The sequence below is a fragment of the Oreochromis niloticus genome, linkage group LG3, assembly GCF_001858045.2.
Source record: "Oreochromis niloticus isolate F11D_XX linkage group LG3, O_niloticus_UMD_NMBU, whole genome shotgun sequence".
Classification (NCBI taxonomy): Eukaryota; Metazoa; Chordata; class Actinopteri; order Cichliformes; family Cichlidae; genus Oreochromis; species Oreochromis niloticus.
The window spans coordinates 19,474,473-19,494,040 of NC_031967.2; the positions used below are offsets into that span (position 1 = coordinate 19,474,473).

At 40.6% G+C, this 19,568-nt stretch overlaps 1 protein-coding gene across 1 annotated transcript in view; it reads right to left on the bottom strand.

Annotated features, from left to right (window-relative positions):
* Window positions 1–19,568, bottom strand: part of rbpjb (recombination signal binding protein for immunoglobulin kappa J region b) — a 51,253-nt gene that overhangs the window by 23,915 nt on the left and 7,770 nt on the right. The gene's annotated exons all lie outside the window — the stretch shown is intronic.

Sequence of the window (19,568 nt, forward strand, 5' to 3'; positions counted from 1 at the left end):
TTGAGATTACAGAGATTTTAAATGGTGCTCAGAGAAGCCCTAACCATATTTATCTCTATTATCTGTGTTACTACAAGCTATTATCTTAAAATAACACATTGATGTAGTCGTGAAGATCCTATTGATAGCAAAACACACACCCCAAAGACAAAAAAACAAAAACGAAGAGAAAAAAAAAACCCAACACACACACACACACACACACACACACACACACACATACACACACGATAATACAAAAGCAGCTCTCTGGCTTTGTGTTTGCAAATCTGAATTGTAAAATCTGAACAAGAACATTTGACTTGATGAATTTTTTTGGCAGTGGCTCCAATCCGCTGGTGCTGAAGGCATACTGCAGCGATTTAAAAATTACAAACCACAGGGACAGAAATTCTCATTTTAAAATACGAGGTACTGCACCAATTTAATTACTTCATTGGTATTTATGAATTAACAGCAAAAGGCGTGAATTTCAACAAGAAAACTGATCTTTTTAATTTCTCCTGTGAATGCAAATTATTCTAAAGTATTCAGAGTGTGCAAAAATACAGATTGAAAAGCATTTTAGCTGAACCCACCAACATTCTGCTTGCAATTTTGTAAAGAAAGACCTCTCCGAGGCATGGCACTCATCAGGTTAAAAGGTCTCCGTTATACTGACGGTTCATTGATTCTTCAGGGAAACGGTACAAATAAGCAGAGAAGGTAAACGTGCTTAGTTAATGTGAGTCAGCCAAGGACCACAATGAAACAAGAGCTGGACTGAACGAGTTTTTGAAATGGCTCGTTTGGTTGATTGATTGATGATTTTTTTCCCCCCCTCCATGTATGGAGTCATCACTCAACTACACACCAACTCAAAACATCCGTAACAAGAAAAGAGAAACAGAACAAACATGGAGGAAGTGCTTAACCCTCTGAGTCAAAAGCATGAAAGAATATCAAACCTCTACTACAACTACTACCATCTACTTCTGTCTTAGGACAGTGAGCAAGACTCAGATCAGTCCTTTGTTATCAAATTCGTTTTGTGCTCCACATTCACATTATCCTGTCCTGTTGCAGGTTCTGTGTGGATAAACTCTGAAAGCAGAACAGGGCCTGCTGTGGGTAGCAGCCGTGTAAGACGCTGTGGTTGCAGTTCAGTCAGCAGGTCCTCTGATAGAATAACAGGAGAAGCAAATAAATGGCGCTTTGAGGACCCAGCTGGGGCTGGCTGGTAGGCAGCAGCCAAACTCGCTAATTAAAACACATACAGTTCATCGTAAATAAACGAAGGGCACAGTCCAAGCTTTTAGAGGTGTGTGCGCTTAAAACATTGCCTATTAACAGAAGACAGCATGGTGGACAGAGAAGGAAGAATTTGTGAATTGTATATTTATGCTCGAGCAGAGGTGATTTTGCAAACATCTGTCATGACACAAAGCCTGAATTTAACTCAAACTGTTGGGTGAATAATGACTGAGATGGATAGATCGTTTATTCTACCCAAATGAAACAAAGTGACGCGAGTTTGTGCTGAGAGGGCTGCTCTGCACAGTTTAAACCCCAACACAACAAAAGAAGAAGATTACAGGATCAGTCAGGTAACCATTTTTTGCCCTCAGCTTAAGGTTCATGACCCGACTTTTAAATCCTCAAATTTCCGTGATTATGAAGACCTCACATGCTACCAGTCACTAAAGTTTCTGCCCCAGATGTTGAAAGCTGACTTGAAGTCAAATTCAGCATGCTGGAAAACTGATGAATCAATATACTGTCACTGAGTCATACTCAAACTCTTAGTAATAGATGTAGCAAGGAAACCACCGCAAACAACCACATGTACGACGATGGGGTGTAAAGTTACAACATATCTCAGCTGAGTGTGACGGTTTTATGGTCAACTTATTTCTTTATGCTTGTAAAGCAACACGTCAAGCCTTTTACACGCAATACAGAGAAACTGTTTCACTATTCTCCTCAGGACTAAAAAAAAAAGAAACAACTAAATCTGCAAGGAACAAAATCTTTTTTAGGATAATAAGTCACTACTAACCAATGAAAAGATGTAAAACAAAAAGGGGAACAAATGATGTGGTTTTGTGACAGGCTGTATCTCAAGACACAATTTAAAAGGACTTCTTTGCCAAGTTGTAGACACAACACTGGTTTGTCGAGTTCGGTGCGTTGCTCTAAAGCTTCAATGATTAATAGGTCACAGTTAAGTATGTTAACATTACACTACTGGTTGAAATTGGTCAGGTATAAGGACTGGACTGAAAATGAGTGAAAAAGCAGCCAAGATCCAAAGAAAACCTTTGACAGATGTAGAGAAAGCCTAGGGGTATCGCTCAAAAACATGGTTTAGAAAAAAGGGGGAAAAAAGAAAAAGAAAAAAAGGGGGGTGTGGCCCAAGACTTTTGCACAGTACAGTAGAAACAGTCGGCATGGATACGTGTGCTTGATTGCACCTACACCTTACAACCTCAGTGGGAGCACAAAGAAAAGCCATTTGTCTGAGACTAACCATTACGACTCAGATCCTGTGTACTCGGGTTAGATGGAGCCTCTGTAAACGATCATAATAAGGGTTTGGATGTGAAGCAGCGTGAAATCGTCAGAATTACAAGTGCTAAATCAAAAAAATAGTGGGTGGCAAAAAAATCAAGTAAAAAAAATACAATTAACTAAGAATCCAACATTCAGACCACCTTCTGTTTTACAAGAGCGGGTGTTGGTGGTCAGGAAATTACATTTTTTTTTGTTTTCTTCCACACAAAAGGCTTTAATATTCTCTGAACAGTTTCTCAAATGAAAAACTCTTTATAATGTCTGACTTAATTACCAGCGAATCAAGTGATCTCAATGGAGGCCGGTTAGCTCTACAGTTATACTGTAATAGAGCGGTTTGGAAGCATCAGAGTTTTGTGCACAGCTCAGTGAAATAAGAGCTTGAAAACAGTGTCAGTTTTCTATTTATTGACTCAAGGCTGAAGTTTTATTTAAATTTAAACCCCAAGACTCAGAATCTGCAAACTAAATTTCATACAGACCAAGGACACATCATTAAAATATCCCATTTTGTCGGACCATAACCCAAAAAGAAAGAATTGGTTCACAGTCACACACATGAGAATGAAAAGCAGCACATCTGAGAAGTCTGAAAGGTAAATGGTTGGTCAAACATTCAAACATACACATATCTGCTATCACAAAACTGGCTGGGTTTAAGTGCTTATGTCTGCAGATCTACGGTACATATTAAGTTTTTAAAAGGCGGTTATATAAAAGTGCCCAGTGTGTCTATGAGGAAAAAAAAAAAAATGGCGATTAGGATTTCATTCTCGTGTAGGATGTGGTAGCTTTGCATGCTGCCTGTAAGTATGTCACTACATCGCAGATAGCATCAGTAAACACAGAGATACTGTGTCACTCAACTGGTTAGGGGTTTTAGCATGCAAGCCTTGGGCACAACTTTTAGGAAAGTAGTCATGATGCAACAAAGAGATGGATAAAAATAGCACGAAAAAACAAAACAAAAAAAAGGCAAGGGGAAGAGGGGATGAAGGGCAGGAGAACGGGAGAGAAACTGAAAGCATGATCTGTGCCAGAGACAGACGGAGCGAGTGGAGGTGGAATAATTATAAAGGAGGGCAATCAATAAGGTTCCCACAGTGAAACACTGATGCCTCAACAAGCTAATGGATTCCAGACGGCTCTCCGTTCTCTCCCCCTGCTTCCAAACCTCACCCGAACCACTGCAAGCAGGGAGCAACCGAGGAAGGAACAATACGAGGAAAGTGTAGGGGAGATTACAGGAGAGGCGAGCAACACCGAGAGGATGGTGCATAGAGGAAAGAGGGAGAGGAGATCAAATTTAAGGATTTAGAGGTGGATGGAAGAAGAAAATAAAGACTGCTTCCTTTCTTTTCTATGTCTGTACTTAGTTTTTTTTTTGTGTGTGTATTGAATTCACTATTATCAAATGAAAGTAAAGCCTGCTAAATTTATTATAAACATAGTTTACATTACGCACTGATCTCTAATCTCGCACATTCTGATTCTTCATTGGGGTTATATGCAAACATTGTGGATGGCAAGACTGATTTTACTGCAAAGTAGAGCACAGAGATGAAGGCGGTCAATTGTTAAAGAGTTAGCAATTTCTGTGAAAAACCACAGTCCACATTTCCATTCACCTCCACAGACTCACTCGAGACACAAAACACCAACAAGAAAAGACCTAGCACAGGAAACCTCAAAAGGTAGAGCTGCAAAGGCAAAAGAAAGGCATGCTGACTGTTGCAGCTGCAGTTTTCGGGTAGGCTTGCCTACAGTCAGATGTCTCGTTTCGTGCCAAAGTTCATCAAAGTTCAGTTCACGCTTTGGTGACTCAAGGGTAGCACAAAAAGCAACCTGAACCCCATCAAAAGCAAATCCTCGGAGTGCACAGAGATTAGATTTTTAGTTACACTTGAGCCTTTCTTGAATAGTTTTCATTCACTTATTAATGTTGCATGCTTAACTGCGTTCATCATTCCTGTTCGGCTGGTTTGCCTTACTTTGCGTCTGCATTTTAATGCACTTTGCATCTCCTCGGGGTGCTAGACAAGAAGATACTAAACATAAAAATATGTCTCATCTTTTCCTTTGGACTTCATGACCTAAGGAATGAGTAAGAATTTTGTCTGATTTCTTCTTCCTCCTCATGTAACACTTTCCTATGAATATGATGAGAGACACAGGGTTTCATAAACAGTTTAAATGGGACATTTGAAAGTTCAGTTACTGCTAAATAGCCAGCCGCAGACAGGTAGGTTGGTAGCCCAAGAGGAAAAAAATTTAAAAAAAAACCTCATTAAGACGTCACTGAAGGTGGATGCGGTGGAGGAGATACAGTTAACCACGAAGGAGTGATGTCATACTAGCAAATGTTTTGCTTGTTAGGGCAAAAATGGTGAAGGAAAGTTGACAACCAACCAACAAAGATTTTGTGACCCAGGGCTGTCTTTTAGTCATTGCTGCTCCGGCAGGAAAAAACCCCCTTGAAATTGGGTTTTTTAGGAAGTGACGAAAGTGCAACTCTGTAAGAGACGGGGCTGCGTGTGATTCATAACTCAAGACAATCCGAGAATTTCAAAGCAATAGTGCAAAAAAGTCTGTTTTGGCTTTATCATTTGTCTGTTGTAATCCATTTAAACGTGCTGCAAACTCAAACCCATGTTTTGTTATGTCACCTTGATGTGGCCCTCCTTTCTAAAATTGTCTTAAAACTCACTCGTTAAAGCCAAACTTTTATCCTCCTCAATCATTTGGTTCCCACTTGCTGCAAGCACCAATATTTTTCCTGTTTCCTCCCTTTTTCAGTCTTTTACATGTGTGTTTATAAACCCTGTAATGGCCCTTTGTATTGTGGCCATATCCTATTAGGAACCTGATAGGCCCATTAAAATGCTAAGCCAACTTGCTAGTAGCTTACCTTGGCATGGTTACTTATGGGTTAGTGTGCCAAGGGCAGTGAATAGATATGAGCAGGGACAGTGAGTCTATTTACAAGTGTGCAGTGCAAGGCTATGCCCTTACTCTGGAGTTCCAATGGAAAGCATGAGTGATGTCTCTGTCAGCTTACAAAGGTGTACTAATAATGCCTTTTGGGTGTTGGTCTGTATGTATATGTAATATGTAATTCAGTAATAATCAATTAAAGAGAAGTAGAATAAGAGAATGTTTTTAATTCCATATTTTGAAAAGATAAGACAGACAGAGGATGAGGGATAATCATGCTAAGCAGGCATGGAGTTAGTCAGGACTGACGCCAAATCTGAAACTATTATGGTACTTGGGTTTTCAGTTTAGTATTGTAGGAAGAAGAAAGTGGTTTCCAATTTGTTTTGCACAGCTGGCATAGCCTTTGTGAAATCAGCTACGTTCTATAGGCTAAAATATTTGCAATAGCTAAGGTTATCCAAATGTTCAAGCGAACATAATATAACTAACTTTATACCTCATAGTAACGATAGCAGGCTACACAGCAACCTCTCTAACATTTCAGTCTGTCTTCTCACAAAACTATTAAATTAATATTTTAAATAAAATGAATTTAGGATTACATGCAGGCTTTTGTGGGCACTGAGAAGTGTGCAACTCTACTGCCACAGACGTCTAAATTTCAGGTATTGTGACATATCTGTGAAGCAATTCTGGTAATTCATTTGCCAACGTTTTTGAGAGACAAATTAATTTTCAAGAAAGCAAATGCCCATCACTTCCTATTTTTTGTTCTCTAAACTTGAGAACAAACACCATTAAACTCCTTTAGACTTTTTTTTTTTTTTTTTTAAACAAAGAGCAATCTAAACACACTTCATCATACCATCAGAATTTCTTACAGTCTAAATCATTCTAAGTGGAAAACAAAAGGCAGATGAGTCAAAGATGATGTATATTAACCACAGCGCTGGTTTCAAAATTGTAGCATGGACTTGACACTGATATTTTTAGAAGGAAAAAAAGAGATTTTTGTAATCAAGTTTAAAGGGCAGTGTGTTTTCAGATTCTGAATTTCATGGTGTTATCACTGGGAGAAAAAAATCACAAACAACAAGGTTTCCCCCCACACTTCTTCCTCTTAATTTGCTGCACTCACCTCCCACCCTCACTCTCTCTGTATATATTAAAATAATGCACAGCCACATTTTAACTACAACTGCATGCACAGTTGATGTGTAGTTTACCACAATTGTGGGTTTTTTCTCAAGATAAAGGCCGACTTAATACAACCGCACATTCTCAGTATCCAAAATACACAGAGTCTGACATCAGCATTTCTTTTCTATTGCATTTTCTACTACCAGACCACCAGAAGCATCTCGCTTCGCGCCGTCTGTTGGCTTCACTGGCTTGTGAGTGACAGAATGAGGGTCCTGACAGCACAGCAGATAGCTACCGGCTGAAAGTTTTTGACAGAGAAAAATCTGAGGAGCACAAAGTTAAAGGAATGCTCCCTTCTGTCATGTCACCTGTTTGTTTGCCTGAACCAACGCATGCATTAATCTGGGATGCTGAAGGGAACGCAGCAGAAAAGTTTGGGTATTTCCATTCTTATGCAGCTTTGCAAACCAAAGACTGTCAAGGTTCACCTTTCCAGTGATGGATTAGGTTCACCAAACGAATTGTTCTTAATAGTGTTTGGAGCAAAACTGTACCAAAAGGAAGAAGAAGAAAAAACAAAACAAACAACAACAACAAAAAAAAAAAGGACAAAAGGTTTTTCCCAGTACTGCCAATATCATTTGTTTAGATCACTAATTCCCAAAAGCACCTCTTTGTCATTCAGGCTGGCTCAGAGTGCACACAGATGGCCACAAATATTCACAAACTGACACCAGACTGACACTTTAATTTCTCAGAGGGTGAACACAAGAGCAGAGACAGGGTGGCAGACCATATTCTTGTGGTAGCTTATTAAAACCCAGCACCTCTAACCAAAGGCAGACACGACTTAAGACACAGAGTGAAACTCCTCGCTAAACCTGCCCTCGGGCCTCCTCCAGACAACGTATGCACACAAGCCATAGTGACCATCGCTCAAACAAAAGCATGCACGTTTGTCAAATATGGACAAGAGACAGCTGACGTCAAGACATGAAACCTAAAAGTCTGATTGAATCAAGTATTTGAGTCATTTTATTCGATGCAAATCAAAATGCTACTAGAACAGAAGTCAAACCATTCATCCACTCCCATTAAATGACTCTCTAATGCAACTTCAGAGCCAATAAGTTAAATTGATTCATCAAACACCATAATTGCTGGTTGTAGCTTCTCTTAAAAAAAAAAAAAATATTAAACCTCCCCCCAGTCTGCAGCTGGCATCAACATTTTAATTGGGGGGTGCTTTTCTTGATGAATCACTACTCTGAAGAACACATCTGTAATTCCTCTAGAATAAAATTAACCTCTGGGTGGAGCGTGGTGGGGAAATGGGGCGGTTGTATCCCATCCTTCTCTGACAGGTAGCATGACATATGAGGTATTGGTGACAGAGAGGGATGGCAGTTACTATGAATAGAGGATCGACCACCCGCCTCCGCATGCTAGCGCGCGAGCGCACGTTAACACACATCGACACATGCGCACGCAACGGGGGGCTGATTGAGAGAGTGTGAACTCCGCCTGCCGTTCAGACGGGGATGTGTTTGACAGCTGTGACTGACAGTCCAAACAGTGCCGAGGAAGGAACGAAAAAAAAGAAACACATCAACACCCGAAGGCTCAGAAGAGACACGAAATGCACACCCCACCACAGCCTCGGTGTGTGCTCGACTGAAAACACACATCCAAAAACACACACATGCTTTTTGCTCTGTTGCTCAGGCATGCATCTGATACGACAAATCAAGCAAGAGGAAAGTTGCATTTTCTGTTCCTCAAACTTTTCCAGTCCTTGTAGAAAGAAGACTCCATTTTTATAGCAATTTCAAGTCCCGATTCTAAAAAGGAGACATTTTTCAGACTATATTCTTTTCAACAAGTGATACTTGCAGGCCTCATAAACTGTTATGCCAATATTTTGCTGTTCGTTGACATTTCAGAACCTGCTTTTTTTCAAGCATCCCTAGAAGGAAGTGACAAAGTTCAGCAGAAGAAGAAGTTGCTGCTTTCAGCAGAGAAGTACTGCAACACCAGACGAAGGTGGTGCATCTTATCGAGCCAAGCGGCGCCACGTTAAATATACGAGAGCTAAAAATTTCTCACATAATACTGATGGAGAGTGATATCTGTGGTCAGGAAAAGGCACTGAGAGCAGCATTTCTAGATAACATGATTAGAAGTGTTGCAACACGCACACAACAAGCACCAGATATAAAACAAAACACAAATCATCCGAGGCATGTGGATTTAGCTCCCCGCCCTCACGTTTTTGTTTTTTTGTTTTTTTTGCATTTTAAGGAGGTGAAGCTCATATAACCATAAATATAATGAATATATACAGTCGTAAGTGCAATTGCAACATGACATCATAGTGGCGAAGGAAAAACCTTCTCCTTCAAAGGAAACCCAGCACTGCAGAAAAGTTAAGCCTGCTGACAACAGGTCCCGTTGCTGTTTTCTGAACTAAAGTTGATATAAACAGTGCAGAAAGAGTCGGCGCTGACGACGACGACATCAATTGCAGGATATTTTCTTGCATTTCCTTACCACAAGTTCACTGGTTAGATGAGTAAGAAGCAGATATAAAATGACTGTGCAGGTGACACTGCTAGATCATAAAGAAGCCTTAGCAATCTGCAACTCATATGCCCTTCAAATGAATGCATTTACTGTAGCTGATGCTCCTTTCCAAAACAATCAACAGTGACGGGGGTTTCTGTGCTGCTCCAGTTTATGTGGCTGCTAATGAAGACAGAGCATGTCTCGTAAAATCTCCAAAATTTACAATACAAATCACTCTGGCGTCATTTAAACTTCAGCTCCGATGCTGTGGAAATGATGACATCTCTAACTTCCATATTTTGTCTACATTTCAGAGAGAAACATGCACAGATACAAGCGCGCACATCTGTCTTCTGTAGACCCACTCACTTCCCCGGGGACCGAAACAACATACAGACGCCAGACGCCATCATTCATATGATCGAGGTCAAAGGTTAAGGTGTAGCCTCTGGGGTCAACTAGAAGGCAGGGTGTTGGTGCGCTGGTGCGTGTGGACGTGGCCATATCCACATTATACTACCAAACAATGACAGGGCTGCCCTCAAACTGCTCTCTACTTTCCAAGCAGAAGCACGAGGCTTCCCCTGTTAACTGCAGACTGCAACATAATTAAAAAGGTGTTCCAATCACAATTTTTTTTCTAGACATCATTTCATTAAAAGCAATTTCTTATGACTAAGCCATCCTGTACTTATTGAGCGCGCATTTCAATCCGCACCTAATTAAGCTGCTTTTCACACATCTGCCACACTTGTGGCCGAGTACACTCTGATAGAGGCCATGTGTGAATATGAAACCACATGTCTGAATCTATGTACGTACATGCATTTACACCTTTCAGCCACTGAACACAGAGCACACCCAACAGTAGCATGAAGGAGACAGGAGGGATAAGATGGGGGATTAGGCCTATAAAAAAGGTGCCTGGTTTCCCAGCCTGAGGGCTGATAGCAGATATCACAACTCCATGGAGTGGCTGTACACCTCATTTTCAACACCTTGCTACCTCACAGCTTCCACTGGCCTCTGTAGCCACGGGCCATCTGAGTGACACCAAATATATGAACCCTGCTCGAACCGAGGCTAAAAACATGGTCCACAGTTGGATGCAACTCCTTTTCTCTTTCTTACAACATTTGTTAAGCAGAAATCTGCAAAAAAACAGTGCATGAGTCTACAGACTATGTAGAAAAAGAACTATGGATTCCACTTTAGGGCTGCAGCTAACGATTTGTTTAGTAATCAAGTAATCTATAGATTATACCACCGATTAATCGGTTAAGAAATGCTTTTGTCTTATTAGTGAGAAATAAAGAGAAAAAAAATTACCTGTACTTTGTCTTCCTGGAAAGCTTTCTGACAATAATAGGAGGCAAAAAGAGTTCTGACAGCGTTTTATCTTCTGGATGAGGCAGATTTGGTGTGTGTTCATGTTGAAGAGTTTTTGTGCATGTGTGTCTGCATGTTTAAGTGTGCTACTGAACGAATGAGTTAGTGTCTGTAAGTCTTTAAAGAGGGATGTGGTGGCTGCAATAAAGAGAAGCAAGCATATCAGCATTCTAAAGTTTGCTATGTGCTTTGATGCAAAGTTTTCATGCTGCTGAAAACGAGACGTTATGATGGTGTGGGCGTTGATTAATAATATTTTAATGTCCAACCTAACAACCCTCGGGTCAGTGCCTTACAGTTTTACTGGCCCACGTACATTTTTACTTGTGAAAAAAGCTTCTCATTTTTAAATATAGCAGCAGTTTAGTAAACACAATATTTTATATTATTGCACTTTCAATCTGAAAAATATTATGAAAGTCTTGAAATGAATATGGTCTAGTAGACCCCATGTCCCACTTTAGACTCACCCCTGTTTGCTGCAGGTATCTTCCATATAAAACAGGACAGCTGTCAGACTAAGTTAACAGCTCATCTGCATATTTTAATTTAACCTCTGGAGGCATACTGCAAATTTTTCCCTACGTAAAACAAATGGCGGAGGATGGAGCAGCTACAATCTTTGCTTTTCTTCATGACGCAGTTGCTGATCAGGTGGTTTGATTGCAATTATAGAAACAGCTCTGCATCAAAGCAAAGCATGTGTGTTGAGGATCTTTTATAAATCGAATGATTCAAATTACTCAAATCATTGCAGCCCTATTCCACTTACATGATTTATTCTTTATAGATTCTCCTATTGCTTTGATTATCGGTGCAGGACAACACAGGATCTCATCATCAGTGCAACTGCACATTCATGTAAGCCTGAACACATTGGAGAAACAGTGGTAGAAAGGCATGCATGTGACTGTGGTGTGCCACAAGTTTGCCGTGATCATTTTGCAATATGCAACAGTCAGAAAAACATGCCTGTATTGATGCAAGAACTGATAAGCTTGAAGAAAGTTGATTTGAACTGATTTTTAAAGGCTCCTCTGTGGGGGAAAAATATTCTTTGTGTGCTAAGTTGGTCCTAATACCTTATTTAAAAAACAAAAAAACAAAAAAACAAAAGGTCAAACACAAGCTAAAAGCTGGAATGGAAAAAGAGCAAGACGGGAGGCATCAGCAGTTTTATAAACAGATTCAGTGAACGGCTTGCTGATACTTTCACTTCTGTAATTTTTTTCATGATGCTTCAATTCCAAAATTCACGTGGTTTAAATATTTGTTCCTGAAATACAGCAAGATACTATATACTTCAATGAAATGAAAATACAACTGTTCTCTGAAAAGTGTTACTAGATGTAGCTGGTCTGCAGGGTTTTCCCCTTTCAAAGATCATGTTTAAAAATGTACAATGCATGCTAAACAAGAAAGAAAAAAAGATACAACGATATTAATCGTGACTAAAATTAATATTAAATGAAGATACTGATTTGCAACAGTATCGATACAAATGGTGCCCTCTTTGCCGCCTCCAGACAGACGCACATTTCCTCCCCCTCAATAACAGCTGAAGTAGGTAACGTTCATAACACTGAACAACACTTCAGGAGGAATTTCAAAAGCTTTCAAGCTTCAGTTTTCACAAGATTTAAGCATTAAACACTCACCATAAATGTTAACCTAGCTGGCACACATGAGAACTTTAGCCCTTTAACTATAAGCAATTACCCAATAGCTACATTTACCAATAGACACATGGAAAACCGGGCGGGTTGCTGCCTGTGTGGAGCAGCAGGGGAAGCATAGCTGAACTGAGCAGAGAATGCAGAGTGCGGAGAACGAATCCGGAAAAATAAAGAGCAAAATCCAGAGCGGAGCACTAGAACGAGACAGGTTTCAGGCCTGAAGAGCAAAGGCTAAAGATATAAAGACAAGATGATAAATTTTAACTTTTCTATTTTGAGAATAATTCATTAAAATGTGTTTCTTATTTTGTTTCTGTCAGGTTTGAGGTCAGTTTTAAAACACAGGCAGTGATCAGTGAGTTCATTTTCATAACTTCTTTATTTTAGCATTTACTACTTAAAAATATATTTTACCTTGAAGATTTGTGACAACTCAAAGTATTGATGGGGTCCACTAGGGGTGTAAAGGTAATTAGATTCATTTTTCATTATGTCTTTTGTTTTTTTAAAAGTAATAATTTTAATATTTCAGCACATTTTCAATTTATGCGACTGAAAAAAGTAACCATGGAAAAAAAAAAATCCTGTTATTCTTACTGCTACAGTCAAGCGTCAACAAGCTGTTTACTCCTGTTGTTCACTCCCTGCCACCATGCTGTAGGTGATAGATACCACATGGCATATTGCCAAAATGTTACAGGTGACGCTCCTCCTCTTTAACTTGCTCTGAGACTCAAACTGAAACGTTTTTTACCACACACACTTCTGCCATCACGTGATTCTGACATCTAAGGTGCTGCCAATACAAATCAGGCATAAACATGGTCGATGTTGATTTGATCTCATCTGATTAGTGCCAAAAAACTTTCCAAAAGGGGAAAAAAAAAAAAAAAAAAAGTAAAGCATCAGTCATACTGAATGGAGCCTTTGTCATGAACACACACCTGTGTCGGTCTAGTAGAGCAGGTCGTGCGTTCATCCGGTAAGGTGGAAAAGGTGTTCGAGTTCATGCATAAGGGCAGAGGGAAACTAGCAATAAGAGTGGGTGATCTGGCCAAAACCATCCATCATATCAGGATCTTCTGACGTAGAACTGAGTTGGAATCTGAATCCCATTTCTCTCATTAGATTTTAGTTGAACTCATGTAATCACATAATTACTTGTGCACATAACTGGTCTTCAGTTGAAATGCCAAATTAAGATTGTCCAAGACATAGGATCAATTTCCCAAGAGCTGCATTAGTCAGCACCTGCCAACTAATGCATTGACACAATAACTAAAGAAAAGTTATGGGCTACAGTTACCAAGCTAGACTACTAAAAGAATTATAAAAGACTTGTGAGGAGTTCAAACATGCCCTGAAGTTAGTAAACGTAGTGAAGCCCAGCCAAAAATAAAAAAATAAAAAAATAAATCAGCACCATCTGAAAGACAAGAACAGGCTGAGACTGAGAAACTGTGCTCCTTGTTACCTGTAAACGACACGCTTTCAAAACTTCAAGACCAGACAGAGACGAAAAATGGTTGGAAACAACAAGTCTCACCAAGCAAGTGGATGCGTATAGAGGTGTGGAGGGAACTAAAGTTAAGGGAGAAATGTGGAAATTCATGCCTGCCGGCTACATTAGTCCTGGGAGCCTACTAAAAAAATACCTGCATGTTGATGTCACAAATAGTGTTGCACAGTTATAACACTAATCAAGCATTAAAATCAGTCTTTTCCCTTCACTACACTGTTTTATTCTGTCTGGAGCCCATAAGATGGATATAACACACATGCATATATTCAATCATTAGAGAAAAACAAAAAACTGTTGCTGTGATGGCAGCCGAGACAAAGCACTAAACTCATATTTCACATAATGCCACAAGACTTGGTTTAAAACAAATAAATAAATAAAAAACTGTCCACGGATGCCCTTCCTGACATATCACACAGCAGATATTCTGCTTCACTCTCATTCTCACTACTGGAAATACTCCATCTGTTTTGGGAGAGGGAGCTGGCTGGGTAGGCAGCACAAATAATGTTTTCCTTGCTGTCAACAGCAGACATTTTCACACTCAAGCAAAACAGCATATCAGGCATTGCTTCATCAAATTCTGTACACATTCTTCAGCTAATCTATTGGCTTTAAGCAGACTGGCACAATGTAAAGGTGACAGAGGTTGTGTGGAAAACCCCCAAAAGTAAAAATTACTCAAACTGCTACTTCATCAACAACGAAGATTAAAGTGTGATCAAAAACCACAAAAAAATAAAGAAAGAAAAACCTTTATGTTGCGTGAGCAGATGCATGCAGACCTGACTAAGTTATCTGACTGCTGATGAGCTGTCCGACCCTCAAGGCTGACTTACTGCAGATGGCAGAAGTCTGGTAGCTGCCCTGAGACGCCCCGCTGGGGGCAGAATCAAGGGCAGGGCTCAGTAGTGTGTGTGCGTGCGTGCGTGTGTGCATTTGGGTGGATCACATCAGCCTGCACTTGCAAGTGCTTGCATGCACATATACACCCAAGGCACCAGCTCCATCTGTCTCTGACATGGGAGAGCTTAATGACAGAGGCAGAAAAGCCAAAGAAAAGGCCTTCTCGTCGTGTCTCTCGTTTCCTCCCTCCCTTCATTTTTCCTCCCTTCCATCTCTCTCCTTCTTGACCGCACTCTCCAACATCAATGCTCCATATGGAGCTCTCTGGACAGGCTTTTTTTTTTTTTTAAACCCCTCTTGGCCTGGCACACAATCAATAAGACATCCAGACATACACTTACTTGCACACCAACTGTACAGCTTTAACGAGGGTAATCTGGCACAGGCGCTGGAACATACTGAGAAAATACATACTCCATTACATTATTGCATATATAATAAAGGCCTGAAAACAAAGTAATGAAGTTTCCAGTGAGTGCTGCGGAGCCAACCAGTACTCAAACTTACAAAAAACCTTAAAGCTCGTTCTATCTTTAGTGAAGTCTCCTTGGTCTCCTCTATACTGCCTGCCACCTGCCTTCACTCAGATAACCATGCGTCCTAAACTGAGGACACTTCTGCCCAGTCACAGTGGATCTAACAAGTAATTAATTTGCCTTGGTTGAAAAAGTCAATAGGAAACTCAGTGCTACTGAGCAGAAGGTTACATATCTTAGTTCAGATGCGCATTAAGGAAATAGCAGGATTTTCTAGCATGAAAGGTTGTTCAACCACCCGGCGGCTGTTACTCTGTCAACACAGCCCTATCCATCCATTGTAACACATACAGACAAACAGCTGAGCGTAGGTGCAGTTCCTGCTACGCTGTTGCAGGGGGTGGGAGAAAAATTCCACTTCCAGCATGATGACAAAGTCATATAAGCTATACCAGAATATGAGCACTGAATCATGGGAAACCACCTTCATGCACAACAGTGATGCCTATAAGGAAACATAAATAAACAGCAGTATTTCAGGTAGTAGACCAGGGCATCAACTAATCAGAAGGTTTATTCCTGTCTGCATGCCTTGGGAAACATACTGAAGCCCAAGTTGTGAAGGTTAGATAGAAAACACTTAGGCACAAAGTGCTTGTATGAATGGGTGACTGAGACAAGTTGTATAAAGTGTTTTGAGTGCTCTAGTAGAGTAGAAAAGCACTACATAAGAACCAGTTCATTTACCGTTAATCTCCAGGAGAACTTGAGGTAAAAACAGATATTGATTGATTTTATTGGCCTTTTAAACTTTTTAACTTATTTTTTGCTTGTTAACCAAACCGTCTTCCTTTCAAGTAAAATTAAAAGAACAACAGCAGGGTACAGAAATACAGTTAGTTAACATTTGTAACTTTCATCTTAAAAAACAAGCTAGGAAATCCATACCGTGCCAGCACCAATCCGAACCCTCAAATGCAGCTAACTTGGCTAGTGTGAGTGCTGTGTTCAGTATCAAGGATTGCTCGAAGAAGCAGGGCCAGATTTTGGCATTTTAAGCAATTAGTGTGATCTTTAAAAGTGCCAAATAAGCACTGATCTCTAGTCCTACCCTCAATGATGACTGCCTTAATGAAAATCCTTGCACTAAACAATTAAATCTATGAAGCATGTGACACAGCACTGTCCCACTGTTTCCAAACAAACAAACAAAAAAAAAAGAAAAACAAATGGCCCAATTAAGACACAAAATCTTAAAATTATGAAGCTCACTGAGCTCTGCGGGAACACTTTTCAACAGTGTGTGAAAGAGCGAGACAGGAGCTGAGACACTGAGGCAAACTGAAGGTTGCTTGTTAAGATCAGTGTGAGCACAGGGCAGATGTGGAGTAAGAACAACAGTGTAGCTGGTAAAGGTAAAGAGAACCGATGCATATTTTAAGGCCAAAAGTCATCAGTGATCTCTATTCAGGAAGAAAGATTGGGCAGGAAACACTGAAGTCAAAAGCTGTGAAGCACTGCAAAGATGTCGAACAGAGCGTAAAAGATGTCAGGTCAATGTGTGAATGAAATTCAACACTTAACTGTGCATCTTCACCTGCAGCTCAGTAAAAATGTTGCTGTCACTGTGCAGCAAAACAAAAGAGCAGATAACATCTTTGGATTACAATGAACACTTACGTTCTTGCACAATCCTAATAAGAGCGCGATCATTTCAACATGATTTTTTTTTTCCCCCACTGTCCAGGTCTGTGTGGCTGCTATTAAAGCAATTTCTCGAAACACAAGAAAATAGAAGGGAAAGTTTATGCCAACGCAAGCACCCAATCCATACAGGTTTTTAGGTTTAAACAAATGGTGGAGAATAGAAATAGCACATATACATGTGCACAGCCACATCAAAAAGGAAAAAACAACAAAAAAAAAACCATAAAATAGGCCAAACGCAAAGATGTAGAGGAAAATGATCTCACAGCATTAGACATTGATAGCACAAAAAAAGAAAAAGAAAAAGAAAATAATCCACAGAAGTGACAAGTGTGTCTACAGCCTAGAGAAACCACAAAGAGCGGCTGGGGTTTGGGGTTGAAACAGGTCATGTGCTTCGGGGAGACTGTCAGGAATGAGAAGAGAGGGGACGAGGCAAGGGACACTTGAACCCTGAATGAACCACCCTTTCCCGCTCCCTTCTCCCCCTCTGCTGAGCTGATGACTCACTGCTGGAACGAATGGGAACCCAGGGAGGAGGTATAGTAAGGAGTGTACATCAGCTGCAACAGTACTAATGTATGTGCAGGTAGCTGATCTGGTCAAGGACGGTAACCACACTGGCTGCTGTGAGAACGAAACTTGACGCAGTTTATATGTGTGAACTGTCAGAGACTCGGCTCCTTTTGTTTTTTAAAAAGCATGCACTTGCACTGTTGCTTGAAGCTGGAAGGTACAAACAAACCGACTTATACTCAAGGTTAAAAGTCAAGAGCTGCTCAGGTCAAACCCTGACTTTGACCTGATTTCTGCAGATGCTTGCCGTCACAGGTGTCCCATTTCACAACTACGGCAGCCTGTTACCTACGTACTGAATTTCAATATCATTCATCTTAACCAGACACCGATCGCACAGAACAAACTTTTAATATTTTTGCATTTCGCCCTGAAGCGTACGAAACCCCAACAGAGCCTGGCGTTTTGTAACGTGGAGCCAACTCGAATGCTACTTGTTTTTTTTTTTCCTTTCTATCTGAGCGTGCACCCTTTCCTTGTCGCCTCACCATAAAACAGGTCGAGTAGCCTTGTGACTAAAACATTTGCAAAAACATCTCAAGCTTGACTTGCACTACAGCGAGGCTTTGTGCAGGAACACCGAGGCGTTAAACTGCACACACAAACTGCATGTAACGCAAACATTTAACATGAAGCTCAAACACTGGCACAAAATGACCAGTTAGCGCCTCTGAAGGCAAAAGATGCATTACAAATCAAACCTGCTGAATCATTCTCATTGGATGAATTAGTTGTTGTTGTAAAGATCGTTAGTTTCCTACAAAGCTACATGTTTTCTATAAATGTCTTTTTTTGTCCAGTCAACACCTTTAGCTATTTGGCGTTTTCGTTGTAAGACGATTTAAATGAGTAATCTGTGATCAAAAACTGTACGTGACTGTATCTCTCCAGCGTACATGTCTGCCTTTTAAATTGGGACGGTCCAAAATTAAGCTCAGTTTCTGGGCATTTATCAGCTCAGGCAAACTAACCACTGTCTTCTTGCCCTGCCCTTGCCTCAAAAACCACCCAAAGGACTTTACTGCGCTGCAACAAGAGGAAAAAATAGAATTCCTGGCAGAACCAGAGACCGAGGGAGAGCGAGACATGACCTTTAGCTCACAGGCTGTGAGATGATCTGCTGCAAACTGAACAAAACGGAGAAACCTCAGTGTGCTTGTGTGTACGTTAGCAGTACAGCAATGACTTCGTCAGCTCCAGTCTGCCGTCTGGTTTCGCTGCTGCTGTCGTGTTGGGGAAAGGGGACATTGTTCCTGCTACTTGTTCCTCTTCAAAACATGACATCTTCCCAAAATAGGCAGCGCTGTCATTAAAAGCATGTGACACAGGAATCTAAGCCAGCCGCACTCACAAACACACACTGGACAAAAATTATTTACTTTTACGACTTTCTGATTAAAAAAAATATTAACAGTGTGGAATTCATTAGTTGCTGGTAGAGAGTGCTTCATGATGAAGCAGAGTCTGGTTTATTTGAGGGCAGCTGGTGTTCAGGTTGAGCTCATTGAGGTTCACTTCCACAGAATCCAGTAGTGATAAGTTGGGGAAACTTTGCTGGTGACTTTTTAAATAAATCTGTAGATTTTAAAAGAAAAAACAAGTTAGCTTCCTTCCATGAGCTCATGGGAAACCTCACATACTTTCTTCAGCAGTGCTTCCATTATGATGGCAACGGTGGAGGACTTGAAACTGCAGCCACAAGTGCAAGATGATCGACCACAACATGAACCAGACCAAAAGAAAAAAAAAAAAAAGCATTGTTTCCTAAACCACAATCAATAGACCGATCCAGAATACGATACACATGTCCATTACTTCATTGTGATTCCAAGCAAAGGCCAAAACCTCCTGACGTCAACGGCCACAGGAATGCCACCAGGCAGATTCTTCAGTAAAACTCTCCAGCAGCCTCAGTCAAACAATCGGACAATGCAAAGAAACATTTGGAGATAACAGTTTATCTTTCCTGGAATCCCAGATCCCCAGTCTCTGTTATTTTCCTGACACTTGATTACTTGCACTGTTTGCTCCCTCGCTCTCTCCTTTGCAGAGAGGGGGTGCAGACTGCTCATCTCTCCAGGCCTGCCATCACTTGCCTGGTGGTTTCTCTAAAGGCCG